The sequence below is a fragment of the Phyllobates terribilis genome, unplaced genomic scaffold (genome assembly GCF_046119375.1).
Source record: "Phyllobates terribilis strain yellow unplaced genomic scaffold, ASM4611937v1 Scaffold_26__1_contigs__length_17865784, whole genome shotgun sequence".
Classification (NCBI taxonomy): Eukaryota; Metazoa; Chordata; class Amphibia; order Anura; family Dendrobatidae; genus Phyllobates; species Phyllobates terribilis.
The window spans coordinates 13,136,831-13,151,587 of NW_027362786.1; positions in this window are offsets into that span (position 1 = coordinate 13,136,831).

Genomic DNA, 14,757 nt, shown 5'->3' on the forward strand with positions numbered 1-14,757 from the left:
TGAAAACATTTTTTTTTTTGGACTTAGTCATTTTTCCGGCGTTTATCAGACTTTCAGATAGGGGAAATGTCAGTGAGCATTCCGATTTCAGTTACAGAGCGATTCGCACAATGAGTCCTTGATATTTAGTCGTTTTCAGCCAATATTTTGGATTTTTGAAAATGTCACTTTTTTGTGAAAATATCCACTAAATGAGGGAATAATATGTGTGAGGGTACCCCAGGAGAGTTCCAAATGTGTGTGGGTTGAATATATATCCCACAGGGGTAAAATTGAAAAAAGTTGAAAACATTTTTTTTTTTGGACTTAGTCATTTTTCCGGCGTTTATCAGACTTTCAGATAGGGGAAATGTCAGTGAGCATTCCGATTTCAGTTACAGAGCAATTCGCCCAATGAGTCCTTGATATTTAGTCGTTTTCAGCCAATTTTCTGGATTTTTGAAAATTTCACTTTTTTTGTGAAAATATCCACTAAATGAGGGAATAATATGTGTGAGGGTACCCCAGGAGAGTTCCAAATGTGTGTGGGTAGAATATATATCCCACGGCGGTAAAATTGAAAAAAATTTTTTTTTGTACTTAGTCATTTTTCCGTCATTTATCAGACTTTCAGATAGGGCAAATGTCAGTGAGCGTTCCGATTTCAATTCCATAGCGATTCGCCCAATGAGTCCTTGATATTTAGTCGTTTTCAGCCAATTTTCTGGATTTTTGAAAATTTCACTTTTTTGTGAAAATATCCACTAAATGAGGGAATAATATGTGTGAGGGTACCCCAGGAGAGTTCCAAATGTGTGTGTGTAGAATATATATCCCACGGGGGTAAAATTGAAAAAAGTTGAAAAAAATTTTTTTTGGACTTAGTCATTTTTCCGGCGTTTATCAGACTTTCAGATAGGGGAAATGTCAGTGAGTGTTCCGATTTCAGTTCCAGAGCGATTCGCCCAATGAGTCCTTGATATTTTGTTGTTTTCAGCCAATTTTCTGGATTTTTGAAAATTTCACCTTTTTTGTGAAAATTTCCACTAAATGAGGGAATAATATGTGTGAGGGTACCCCAGGAGAGTTCCATATGTGTGTGGGTAGAATATATATCCCGCGGGGGTAAAATTGAAAAAAGTTGAAAACATTTTTTTTTTGGACTTAGTCCCTTTTCCAGCGTTTATCAGACTTTCAGATAGGGGACATGTCAGTGAGCGTTCCGATTTCAATTCCAGAGCGATTCTCCCAATGAGCCCTTGATATTTAGTCGTTTTCAGCCAATATTTTGGATTTTTGAAAATTTCACTTTTTTTGTGAAAATATCCTCTAAATGAGGGAATAATATGTGTGAGGGTACCCCAGGAGAGTTCCAAATGTGTGTGGGTTGAATATATATCCCACGGGGGTAAAATTGAAAAAAGTTGAAAACATTTTTTTTTTTGGACTTGGTCCCTTTCCCGGCGTTTATCAGACTTTCAGATAGGGGAAATGTCAGTGAGCGTTCCGATTTCAATTCCAGAGCGATTCGCCCAATGAGTCCTTGATATTTAGTCATTTTCTGCCAATATTTTGGATTTTTGAAAATTTCACTTTTTTGTGAAAATATCCACTAAATGAGGGAATAATATGTGTGAAGGTACCCCAGGAGAGTTCCAAATGTGTGTGGGTAGAATATATATCCCACGGGGGTAAAATTGAAAAAAGTTGAAAACATTTTTTTTTGGACTTAGTCATTTTTCCGTCGTTTATCAGACTTTCAGATAGGGGAAATGTCAGTGAGCGTTCCGATTTCAGTTCCAGAGCGATTCGCCCAATGATTCCTAGACAGTTAGTTGTTTTCAGCCAATTTTCTGTATTTTTGAAAATTTCACTTTTTTGTGAAAATATCCACTAAATGAGGGAATAATATGTGTGAGGGTACCCCAGGAGAGTTCCAAATGTGTGTGGGTAGAATATATATCCCACGGGGGTAAAATTGTAAAAAGTTGAAAAAAATTTTTTTGGGACTTAGTCATTTTTCCGTTGTTTATCAGACTTTCGGATAGGGGAAATGTGAGTGAGCATTCCGATTTCAGTTCCAGAGCGATTCGCCCAATGATTCCTAGACAGTTAGTTGTTTTCAGCCAATTTTCTGGATTTTTGGAAATTTCACTTTTTTGTGAAAATATCCACTAAATGAGGGAATAATATGTGTGAGGGTACCCCAGGAGAGTTCCAAATGTGTGCGTGTAGAATATATATCCCACGGGGGTAAAATTGAAAAAAGTTGAAAAAAATTTTTTTTGGACTTAGTCATTTTTCCGGCGTTTATCAGACTTTCAGATAGGGGAAATGTCAGTGAGCGTTCCGATTTCAATTCCTTGATATTTAGTCGTTTTCAGCCAATATTTTGGATTTTTGAAAATTTCACTTTTTTTGTGAAAATATCCACTAAATGAGGGAATAATATGTGTGAGGGTACCCCAGGAGAGTTCCATATGTGTGTGGGTAGAATATATATCCCACGGGGGTAAAATTGAAAAAAGTTGAAAACATTTTTTTTTTGGACTTAGTCCCTTTTCCAGCGTTTATCAGACTTTCAGATAGGGGACATGTCAGTGAGCGTTCCGATTTCAATTCCAGAGCGATTCGCCCAATGAGCCCTTGATATTTAGTCGTTTTCAGCCAATATTTCCGATTTTTGAAAATTTTACTGTTTTTGTGAAAATATCCACTAAATGAGGGAATAATATGTGTGAGGGTACCCCAGGAGAGTTCCAAATGTGTGTGGGTAGAATATATATCCCACGGGGGTAAAATTGAAAAAAGTTGAAACAATTTTTTTTTTGGACTTAGTCATTTTTCCGGCGTTTATCAGACTTTCAGATAGGGGAAATGTCAGTGAGCGTTTCGATTTCAATTCCAGAGCGATTCGCCCAATGAGTCCTTGATATTTAGTCGTTTTCAGCCAATATTTTGGATTTTTGAAAATTTCACTTTTTTTGTGAAAATATCCACTAAATGAGGAAATAATATGTGTGAGGGTACCCCAGGAGAGTTCCAAATGTGTGTGGGTAGAATATATATCCCGCGGGGGTAAAATTGAAAAAAGTTGAAAACATTTTTTTTTTGGACTTAGTCCCTTTTCCAGCGTTTATCAGTCTTTCAGATAGGGGAAATGTCAGTGAGCGTTCCGATTTCAGTTCCAGAGCGATTCGCCCAAATGATTCCTAGACAGTTAGTTGTTTTCAGCCAATTTTCTGGATTTTTGAAAATTTCACTTTTTTTGTGAAAATATCCACTAAATGAGGGAATAATATGTGTGAGGGTACCCCAGGAGAGTTCCAAATGTGTGTGGGTAGAATATATATCCCACGGGGGTAAAATTGAAAAAAGTTTAAACAATTTTTTTTTGGACTTAGTCATTTTTCCGGCGTTTATCAGACTTTCAGATAGGGGAAATGTCAGTGAGCGTTCCGATTTCAGTTCCAGAGCGATTCGCCCAAATGATTCCTAGACAGTTAGTTGTTTTCAGCCAATTTTCTGGATTTTTGAAAATTTCACTTTTTTGTGAAAATATCCACTAAATGAGGGAATAATATGTGTGAGGGTACCCCAGGAGAGTTCCAAATGTGTGTGTGTAGAATATATATCCCACGGGGGTAAAATTGAAAAAAGTTGAAAACATTTTTTTTTGGACTTAGTCATTTTTCCGGCGTTTATCAGACTTTCAGATAGGGGAAATGTCAGTGAGCGTTCCGATTTCAATTCCAGAGCGATTCGCCCAATGAGTCCTTGATATTTAGTCATTTTCTGCGAATATTTTGGATTTTTGAAAATTTCACTTTTTTGTGAAAATATCCACTAAATGAGGGAATAATATGTGTGAAGGTACCCCAGGAGAGTTCCAAATGTGTGTGGGTAGAATATATAGCCCACGGGGGTAAAATTGAAAAAAGTTGAAAACATTTTTTTTTGGACTTAGTCATTTTTCCGTCGTTTATCAGACTTTCAGATAGGGGACATGTCAGTGAGCGTTCCGATTTCAATTCCAGAGCGATTCGCCCAATGAGCCCTTGATATTTAGTCGTTTTCAGCCAATATTTTGGATTTTTGAAAATTTCACTTTTTTTGTGAAAATATCCACTAAATGAGGGAATAATATGTGTGAGGGTACCCCAGGAGAGTTCCAAATGTGTGTGGGTTGAATATATATCCCACGGGGGTAAAATTGAAAAAAGTTGAAAACATATTTTTTTTTGGACTTAGTCCCTTTTCCGGCGTTTATCAGACTTTCAGATAGGGGACATGTCAGTGAGCGTTCCGATTTCAATTCCAGAGCGATTCGCCCAATGAGCCCTTGATATTTAGTCGTTTTCAGCCAATATTTTGGATTTTTGAAAATTTCACTTTTTTTGTGAAAATATCCACTAAATGAGGGAATAATATGTGTGAGGGTACCCCAGGAGAGTTCCAAATGTGTGTGGGTAGAATATATATCCCACGGGGGTAAAATTGAAAAAAGTTTAAACAATTTTTTTTTTGGACTTAGTCATTTTTCCGGCGTTTATCAGACTTTCAGATAGGGGAAATGTCAGTGAGCGTTCCGATTTCAGTTCCAGAGCGATTCGCCCAAATGATTCCTAGACAGTTAGTTGTTTTCAGCCAATTTTCTGGATTTTTGAAAATTTCACTTTTTTTGTGAAAATATCCACTAAATGATGGAATAATATGTGTGAGGGTACCCCAGGAGAGTTCCAAATGTGTGTGGGTAGAATATATATCCCACGGGGGTAAAATTGAAAAAAGTTTAAACAATTTTTTTTTGGACTTAGTCATTTTTCCGGCGTTTATCAGACTTTCAGATAGGGGAAATGTCAGTGAGCGTTCCGATTTCAGTTCCAGAGCGATTCGCCCAAATGATTCCTAGACAGTTAGTTGTTTTCAGCCAATTTTCTGGATTTTTGAAAATTTCACTTTTTTGTGAAAATATCCACTAAATGAGGGAATAATATGTGTGAGGGTACACCAGGAGAGTTCCAAATGTGTGTGTGTAGAATATATATCCCACGGGGGTAAAATTGAAAAAAGTTGAAAACATTTTTTTTTGGACTTAGTCATTTTTCCGGCGTTTATCAGACTTTCAGATTGGGGAAATGTCAGTGAGCGTTCCGATTTCAATTCCAGAGCGATTCGCCCAATGAGTCCTTGATATTTAGTCATTTTCTGCCAATATTTTGGATTTTTGAAAATTTCACTTTTTTGTGAAAATATCCACTAAATGAGGGAATAATATGTGTGAAGGTACCCCAGGAGAGTTCCAAATGTGTGTGGGTAGAATATATAGCCCACGGGGGTAAAATTGAAAAAAGTTGAAAACATTTTTTTTTGGACTTAGTCATTTTTCCGTCGTTTATCAGACTTTCAGATAGGGGAAATGTGAGTGAGCATTCCGATTTCAGTTCCAGAGCATTCCGATTTCAGTTCCAGAGCGATTCGCCCAATGATTCCTAGACAGTTAGTTGTTTTCAGCCAATTTTCTGGATTTTTGGAAATTTCACTTTTTTGTGAAAATATCCACTAAATGAGGGAATAATATGTGTGAGGGTACCCCAGGAGAGTTCCAAATGTGTGCGTGTAGAATATATATCCCACAGGGGTAAAATTGAAAAAAGTTGAAAAAAATTTTTTTTGGACTTAGTCATTTTTCCGGCGTTTATCAGACTTTCAGATAGGGGAAATGTCAGTGAGTGTTCCGATTTCAGTTCTACAGCGATTCGCCCAATGATTCCTTGATATTTAGTTGTTTTCAGCCAATTTTCTGGATTTTTGAAAATTTCACTTTTTTTGTGAAAATTTCCACTAAATGAGGGAATAATATGTGTGAGGGTACCCCAGGAGAGTTCCAAATGTGTGTGGGTAGAATATATATCCCACGGGGGTAAAATTGAAAAAAGTTGAAACAATTTTTTTTTTGGACTTAGTCATTTTTCCGGCGTTTATCAGACTTTCAGATAGGGGAAATGTCAGTGAGCGTTCCGATTTCAATTCCTTGATATTTAGTCGTTTTCAGCCAATATTTTGGATTTTTGAAAATTTCACTTTTTTTGTGAAAATATCCACTAAATGAGGGAATAATATGTGTGAGGGTACCCCAGGAGAGTTCCATATGTGTGTGGGTAGAATATATATCCCACGGGGGTAAAATTGAAAAAAGTTGAAAACATTTTTTTTTTGGACTTAGTCCCTTTTTCAGCGTTTATCAGACTTTCAGATAGGGGACATGTCAGTGAGCGTTCCGATTTCAATTCCAGAGCGATTCGCCCAATGAGCCCTTGATATTTAGTCGTTTTCAGCCAATATTTCCGATTTTTGAAAATTTTACTGTTTTTGTGAAAATATCCACTAAATGAGGGAATAATATGTGTGACGGTACCCCAGGAGAGTTCCAAATGTGTGTGGGTAGAATATATATCCCACGGGGGTAAAATTGAAAAAAGTTGAAACAATTTTTTTTTTGGACTTAGTCATTTTTCCGGCGTTTATCAGACTTTCAGATAGGGGAAATGTCAGTGAGCGTTTCGATTTCAATTCCAGAGCGATTCGCCCAATGAGTCCTTGATATTTAGTCGTTTTCAGCCAATATTTTGGATTTTTGAAAATTTCACTTTTTTTGTGAAAATATCCACTAAATGAGGAAATAATATGTGTGAGGGTACCCCAGGAGAGTTCCAAATGTGTGTGGGTAGAATATATATCCCGCGGGGGTAAAATTGAAAAAAGTTGAAAACATTTTTTTTTTGGACTTAGTCCCTTTTCCAGCGTTTATCAGACTTTCAGATAGGGGACATGTCAGTGAGCGTTCCGATTTCAATTCCAGAGCGATTCGCCCAATGAGCCCTTGATATTTAGTCGTTTTCAGCCAATATTTTGGATTTTTGAAAATTTCACTTTTTTTGTGAAAATATCCACTAAATGAGGGAATAATATGTGTGAGGGTACCCCAGGAGAGTTCCAAATGTGTGTGGGTTGAATATATATCCCACGGGGGTAAAATTGAAAAAAGTTGAAAACATATTTTTTTTTGGACTTAGTCCCTTTTCCGGCGTTTATCAGACTTTCAGATAGGGGACATGTCAGTGAGCGTTCCAATTTCAATTCCAGAGCGATTCGCCCAATGAGCCCTTGATATTTAGTCGTTTTCAGCCAATATTGTGGATTTTTGAAAATTTCACTTTTTTTGTGAAAATATCCACTAAATGAGGGAATAATATGTGTGAGGGTACCCCAGGAGAGTTCCAAATGTGTGTGGGTAGAATATATATCCCACGGGGGTAAAATTGAAAAAAGTTTAAACAATTTTTTTTTTGGACTTAGTCATTTTTCCGGCGTTTATCAGACTTTCAGATAGGGGAAATGTCAGTGAGCGTTCCGATTTCAGTTCCAGAGCGATTCGCCCAATGATTCCTAGACAGTTAGTTGTTTTCAGCCAATTTTCTGGATTTTTGAAAATTTCACTTTTTTGTGAAAATATCCACTAAATGAGGGAATAATATGTGTGAAGGTACCCCAGGAGAGTTCCAAATGTGTGTGGGTAGAATATATATCCCACGGGGGTAAAATTGAAAAAAGTTGAAAACATTTTTTTTTGGACTTAGTCATTTTTCCGTCGTTTATCAGACTTTCAGATAGGGGAAATGTCAGTGAGCGTTCCGATTTCAGTTCCAGAGCGATTCGCCCAATGATTCCTAGACAGTCAGTTGTTTTCAGCCAATTTTCTGGATTTTTGAAAATTTCACTTTTTTTGTGAAAATATCCACTAAATGAGGGAATAATATGTGTGAGGGTACCCCAGAAGAGTTCCAAATGTGTGTGTGTAGAATATATATCCCACGGGGGTAAAATTGAAAAAAGTTGATAAAATTTTTTTTTTGGATTTAGTCATTTTTCCGTCGTTTATCAGACTTTCAGATAGGGGAAATGTCAGTCAGCGTTCCGATTTCAGTTCCAGAGCGATTCGCCCAATGATTCCTAGACAGTTAGTTGTTTTCAGCCAATTTTCTGGATTTTTGAAAATTTCACTTTTTTGTGAAAATATCCACTAAATGAGGGAATAATATGTGTGAAGGTACCCCAGGAGAGTTCCAAATGTGTGTGGGTAGAATATATATCCCACGGGGGTAAAATTGAAAAAAGTTGAAAACATTTTTTTTTGGACTTAGTCATTTTTCCGTCGTTTATCAGACTTTCAGATAGGGGAAATGTCAGTGAGCGTTCCGATTTCAGTTCCAGAGTGATTCGCCCAATGATTCCTAGACAGTCAGTTGTTTTCAGCCAATTTTCTGGATTTTTGAAAATTTCACTTTTTTTGTGAAAATATCCACTAAATGAGGGAATAATATGTGTGAGGGTACCCCAGGAGAGTTCCAAATGTGTGTGTGTAGAATATATATCCCACGGGGGTAAAATTGAAAAAAGTTGATAAAATTTTTTTTTTGGATTTAGTCATTTTTCCGTCGTTTATCAGACTTTCAGATAGGGGAAATGTCAGTCAGCGTTCCGATTTCAGTTCCAGAGCGATTCGCCCAATGATTCCTAGACAGTTAGTTGTTTTCAGCCAATTTTCTGGATTTTTGAAAATTTCACTTTTTTGTGAAAATATCCACTAAATGAGGGAATAATATGTGTGAAGGTACCCCAGGAGAGTTCCAAATGTGTGTGGGTAGAATATATATCCCACGGGGGTAAAATTGAAAAAAGTTGAAAACATTTTTTTTTGGACTTAGTCATTTTTCCGTCGTTTATCAGACTTTCAGATAGGGGAAATGTCAGTGAGCGTTCCGATTTCAGTTCCAGAGTGATTCGCCCAATGATTCCTAGACAGTTAGTTGTTTTCAGCCAATTTTCTGGATTTTTGAAAATTTCACTTTTTTGTGAAAATATCCACTAAATGAGGGAATAATATGTGTGAGGGTACCCCAGGAGAGTTCCAAATGTGTGTGTGTTGAATATATATCCCACGGGGGTAAAATTGAAAAAAGTTGAAAACATTTTTTTTTTGGACTTAGTCCCTTTTCCAGCGTTTATCAGACTTTCAGATAGGGGACATGTCAGTGAGCGTTCCGATTTCAATTCCAGAGCGATTCGCCCAATGAGCCCTTGATATTTAGTCATTTTCAGCCAATATTTTGGATTTTTGAAAATTTCACTTTTTTTGTGAAAATATCCACTAAATGAGGGAATAATATGTGTGAGAGTACCCCAGGAGAGTTCCAAATGTGTGTGTGTAGAATATATATCCCAAGGGGGTAAAATTGAAAAAAGTTGAAAACATTTTTTTTTGGATTTAGTCATTTTTGCGTCGTTTATCAGACTTTCAGATAGGGGAAATGTCAGTCAGCGTTCCGATTTCAGTTCCAGAGCGATTCGCCCAATGATTCCTAGACAGTTAGTTGTTTTCAGCCAATTTTCTGGATTTTTGAAAATTTCACTTTTTTTGTGAAAATATCCACTAAATGAGGGAATAATATGTGTGAGGGTACCCCAGGAGAGTTCCAAATGTGTGTGGGTAGAATATATATCCCACGGGGGTAAAATTGAAAAAAGTTTAAACAATTTTTTTTTTGGACTTAGTCATTTTTCCGGCGTTTATCAGACTTTCAGATAGGGGAAATGTCAGTGAGCATTCCGATTTCAGTTCCAGAGCGATTCGCCCAATGATTCCTAGACAGTTAGTTGTTTTCAGCCAATTTTCTGGATTTTTGAAAATTTCACTTTTTTGTGAAAATATCCACTAAATGAGGGAATAATATGTGTGAGGGTACCCCAGGAGAGTTCCAAATGTGTGTGTGTAGAATATATTTCCCACGGGGGTAAAATTGAAAAAAGTTGAAAACATTTTTTTTTTGGACTTAGTCCCTTTTCCAGCGTTTATCAGACTTTCAGATAGGGGACATGTCAGTGAGCGTTCCGATTTCAATTCCAGAGCGATTCGCCCAATGAGCCCTTGATATTTAGTCGTTTTCAGCCAATATTTTGGATTTTTGAAAATTTCACTTTTTTTGTCAAAATATCCACTAAATGAGGGAGTAATATGTGTGAGGGTACCCCAGGAGAGTTCCAAATGTGTGTGGGTTGAATATATGTCCCACGGGGGTAAAATTGAAAAAAGTTGAAAACATTTTTTTTTTTGGACTTAGTCCCTTTTCCGGCGTTTAGCAGACTTTCAGATAGGGAAAATGTCAGTGAGCGTTCCGATTTCAGTTCCAGAGCGATTCGCCCAATGAGTCCTTGATATTTAGTTGTTTTCAGCCAATTTTCTGGATTTTTGAAAATTTCACTTTTTTTGTGAAAATATCCACTAAATGAGGGAATAATATGTGTGAGGGTACCCCAAGAGAGTTCCAAATGTGTGTGGGTAGAATATATATCCCACGGGGGTAAAATTGAAAAAAGTTGAAAAATTTTTTTTTTGGGATTTAGTCATTTTTCCGTCGTTTATCAGACTTTCAGATAGGGGAAATGTCAGTCAGCGTTCCGATTTCAGTTCCAGAGCGATTCGCCCAATGAGTCCTAGACAGTTAGTTGTTTTCAGCCAATTTTCTGGATTTTTGAAATTTCACTTTTTTTGTGAAAATATCCACTAAATGAGGGAATAATATGTGTGAGGGTACCCCAGGAGAGTTCCAAATGTGTGTGGGTAGAATATATATCCCACGGGGGTAAAATTGAAAAAAGTTTAAACAATTTTTTTTTTGGACTTAGTCATTTTTCCGGCGTTTATCAGACTTTCAGATAGGGGAAATGTCAGTGAGCGTTCTGATTTCAGTTCCAGAGCGATTCGCCCAAATGATTCCTAGACAGTTAGTTGTTTTCAGCCAATTTTCTGGATTTTTGAAAATTTCACTTTTTTGTGAAAATATCCACTAAATGAGGGAATAATATGTGTGAGGGTACCCCAGGAGAGATCCAAATGTGTGTGTGTAGAATATATATCCCACGGGGGTAAAATTGAAAAAAGTTTAAACAATTTTTTTTTTGGACTTAGTCATTTTTCTGGCATTCATCAGACTTTCAGATAGGGGAAATGTCAGTGAGCGTTCCGATTTCAATTCCAGAGCGATTCGCCCACTGAGTCCTTGACATTTAGTCGTTTTCAGCCAATTTTCTGGATTTTTGAAAATTTCACTTTTTTTGTGAAAATATCCACTAAATGAGGGAATAATATGTGTGAGGGTACCCCAAGAGAGTTCCAAATGTGTGTGGGTAGAATATATATCCCACGGGGGTAAAATTGAAAAAATTTTTTTTTTGGATTTAGTCATTTTTCCGTCGTTTATCAGACTTTCAGATAGGGGAAATGTCAGTCAGCGTTCCGATTTCAGTTCCAGAGCGATTCGCCCAATGATTCCTAGACAGTTACTTGTTTTCAGCCAATTTTCTGGATTTTTGAAAATTTCACTTTTTTGTGAAAATATCCACTAAATGAGGGAATAATATGTGTGAAGGTACCCCAGGAGAGTTCCAAATGTGTGTGGGTAGAATATATATCCCACGGGGGTAAAATTGAAAAAAGTTGAAAACATTTTTTTTTGGACTTAGTCATTTTTCCGTCGTTTATCAGACTTTCAGATAGGGGAAATGTCAGTGAGCGTTCCGATTTCAGTTCCAGAGCGATTCGCCCAATGATTCCTAGACAGTCAGTTGTTTTCAGCCAATTTTCTGGATTTTTGAAAATTTCACTTTTTTTGTGAAAATATCCACTAAATGAGGGAATAATATGTGTGAGGGTACCCCAGGAGAGTTCCAAATGTGTGTGTGTAGAATATATATCCCACGGGGGTAAAATTGAAAAAAGTTGATAAAATTTTTTTTTTGGATTTAGTCATTTTTCCGTCGTTTATCAGACTTTCAGATAGGGGAAATGTCAGTGAGCGTTCCGATTTCAGTTCCAGAGTGATTCGCCCAATGATTCCTAGACAGTTAGTTGTTTTCAGCCAATTTTCTGGATTTTTGAAAATTTCACTTTTTTGTGAAAATATCCACTAAATGAGGGAATAATATGTGTGAGGGTACCCCAGGAGAGTTCCAAATGTGTGTGTGTTGAATATATATCCCACGGGGGTAAAATTGAAAAAAGTTGAAAACATTTTTTTTTTGGACTTAGTCCCTTTTCCAGCGTTTATCAGACTTTCAGATAGGGGACATGTCAGTGAGCGTTCCGATTTCAATTCCAGAGCGATTCGCCCAATGAGCCCTTGATATTTAGTCATTTTCAGCCAATATTTTGGATTTTTGAAAATTTCACTTTTTTTGTGAAAATATCCACTAAATGAGGGAATAATATGTGTGAGAGTACCCCAGGAGAGTTCCAAATGTGTGTGTGTAGAATATATATGCCAAGGGGGTAAAATTGAAAAAAGTTGAAAACATTTTTTTTTGGATTTAGTCATTTTTCCGGTGTTTATCAGACTTTCAGATAGGGGAAATGTCAGTGAGCGTTCCGATTTCAGTTCCAGAGCGATTCGCCCAATGAGTCCTTGATATATAGTTGTTTTCAGCCAATTTTCTGGATTTTTGAAAATTTCACTTTTTTTGTGAAAATATCCACTAAATGAGGGAATAATATGTGTGAGGGTACCCCAAGAGAGTTCCAAATGTGTGTGGGTAGAATATATATCCCACGGGGGTAAAATTGAAAAAAGTAGTAACATTTTTTTTTTTGGTCTTAGTCATTTTTCCGTCGTTTATCAGACTTTCAGATAGGGGAAATGTCAGTGAGCGTTCCGATTTCAGTTCCAGAGCGATTCGCCCAATGATTCCTAGACAGTTAGTTGTTTTCAGCCAATTTTCTGGATTTTTGAAAATTTCACTTTTTTGTGAAAATATCCACTAAATGAGGGAATAATATGTGTGAGGGTACCCCAGGAGAGTTCCAAATGTGTGTGGGTAGAATATATATCCCACGGGGGTAAAATTGAAAAAAGTTGAAAACATTTTTTTTTTGGACTTAGTCCCTTTTCCAGCGTTTATCAGACTTTCAGATAGGGGACATGTCAGTGAGCGTTCCGATTTCAATTCCAGAGCGATTCGCCCAATGAGCCCTTGATATTTAGTCGTTTTCAGGCAATATTTTGGATTTTTGAAAATTTCACTTTTTTTGTGAAAATATCCACTAAATGAGGGAATAATATGTGTGAGGGTACCCCAGGAGAGTTTCAAATGTGTGTGGGTAGAAAATATATCCCACGGGGGTAAAATTGAAAAAAGTTGAAAACATTTTTTTTTGGACTTAGTCATTTTTCCGGCGTTTAGCAGACTTTCAGATAGGGAAAATGTCAGTGAGCATTCCGATTTCAGTTCCAGAGCGATTCGCCCAATGAGAACTTGATATTTAGTTGTTTTCAGCCAATTTTCTGGATTTTTGAAAATTTCACTTTTTTTGTGAAAATATCCACTAAATGAGGGAATAATATGTGTGAGGGTACCCCAAGAGATTTCCAAATGTGAGTGCGTAGAATCTATATCCCACGGGGGTAAAATTGAAAAAAGTTGAAAAATTTTTTTTGGGGGATTTAGTCATTTTTCCGTCGTTAATCAGACTTTCAGATAGGGGAAATGTCAGTCAGCGTTCCGATTTCAGTTCCAGAGCGATTCGCCCAATGATTCCTAGACACTTAGTTGTTTTCAGCCAATTTTCTGGATTTTTGAAAATTTCACTTTTTTTGTGAAAATATCCACTAAATGAGGGAATAATATGTGTGAGGGTACCCCAGGAGAGTTCCAAATGTGTGTGGGTAGAATATATATCCCACGGGGCTAAAATTGAAAAAAGTTTAAACAATTTTTTTTTTGGACTTAGTCATTTTTCCGGCGTTTATCAGACTTTCAGATAGGGGAAATGTCAGTGAGCGTTCCGATTTCAGTTCCAGAGCGATTCGCCCAATGATTCCTAGACAGTTAGTTGTTTTCAGCCAATTTTCTGGATTTTTGAAAATTTCACTTTTTTTGTGAAAATATCCACTAAATGAGGGAATAATAAGTGTGAGGGTACCCCAGGAGAGTTCCAAATGTGTGTGGGTAGAATATATATCCCACGGGGGTAAAATTGAAAAAAGTTGAAAACATTTTTTTTTTTGGACTTAGTCCCTTTTCCGGCGTTTATCAGACTTTCAGATAGGGGACATGTCAGTGAGCGTTCCGATTTCAATTCCAGAGCGATTCGCCCAATGAGCCCTTGATATTTAGTCGTTTTCAGCCAATATTTTGGATTTTTGAAAATTTCACTTTTTTGTGAAAATATCCACTAAATGAGGGAATAATATGTGTGAGGGTACCCCAGGAGAGTTCCAAATGTGTGTGGGTAGAAAACATATCCCACGGGGGTAAAATTGAAAAAACATGAAAACATTTTTTTTTGGACTTAGTCATTTTTCCGGCGTTTAGCAGACTTTCAGATAGGGAAAATGTCAGTGAGCATTCCGATTTCAGTTCCAGAGCGATTCGCCCAATGAGAACTTGATATTTAGTTGTTTTCAGCCAATTTTCTGGATTTTTGAAAATTTCACTTTTTTTGTGAAAATATCCACTAAATGAGGGAATAATATGTGTGAGGGTACCCCAAGAGATTTCCAAATGTGAGTGGGTAGAATCTATATCCCACGGGGGTAAAATTGAAAAAAGTTGAAAAATTTTTTTTTTGGGATTTAGTCATTTTTCCGTCGTTAATCAGACTTTCAGATAGGGGAAATGTCAGTCAGCGTTCCGATTTCAGTTCCAGAGCGATTCGCCCAATGA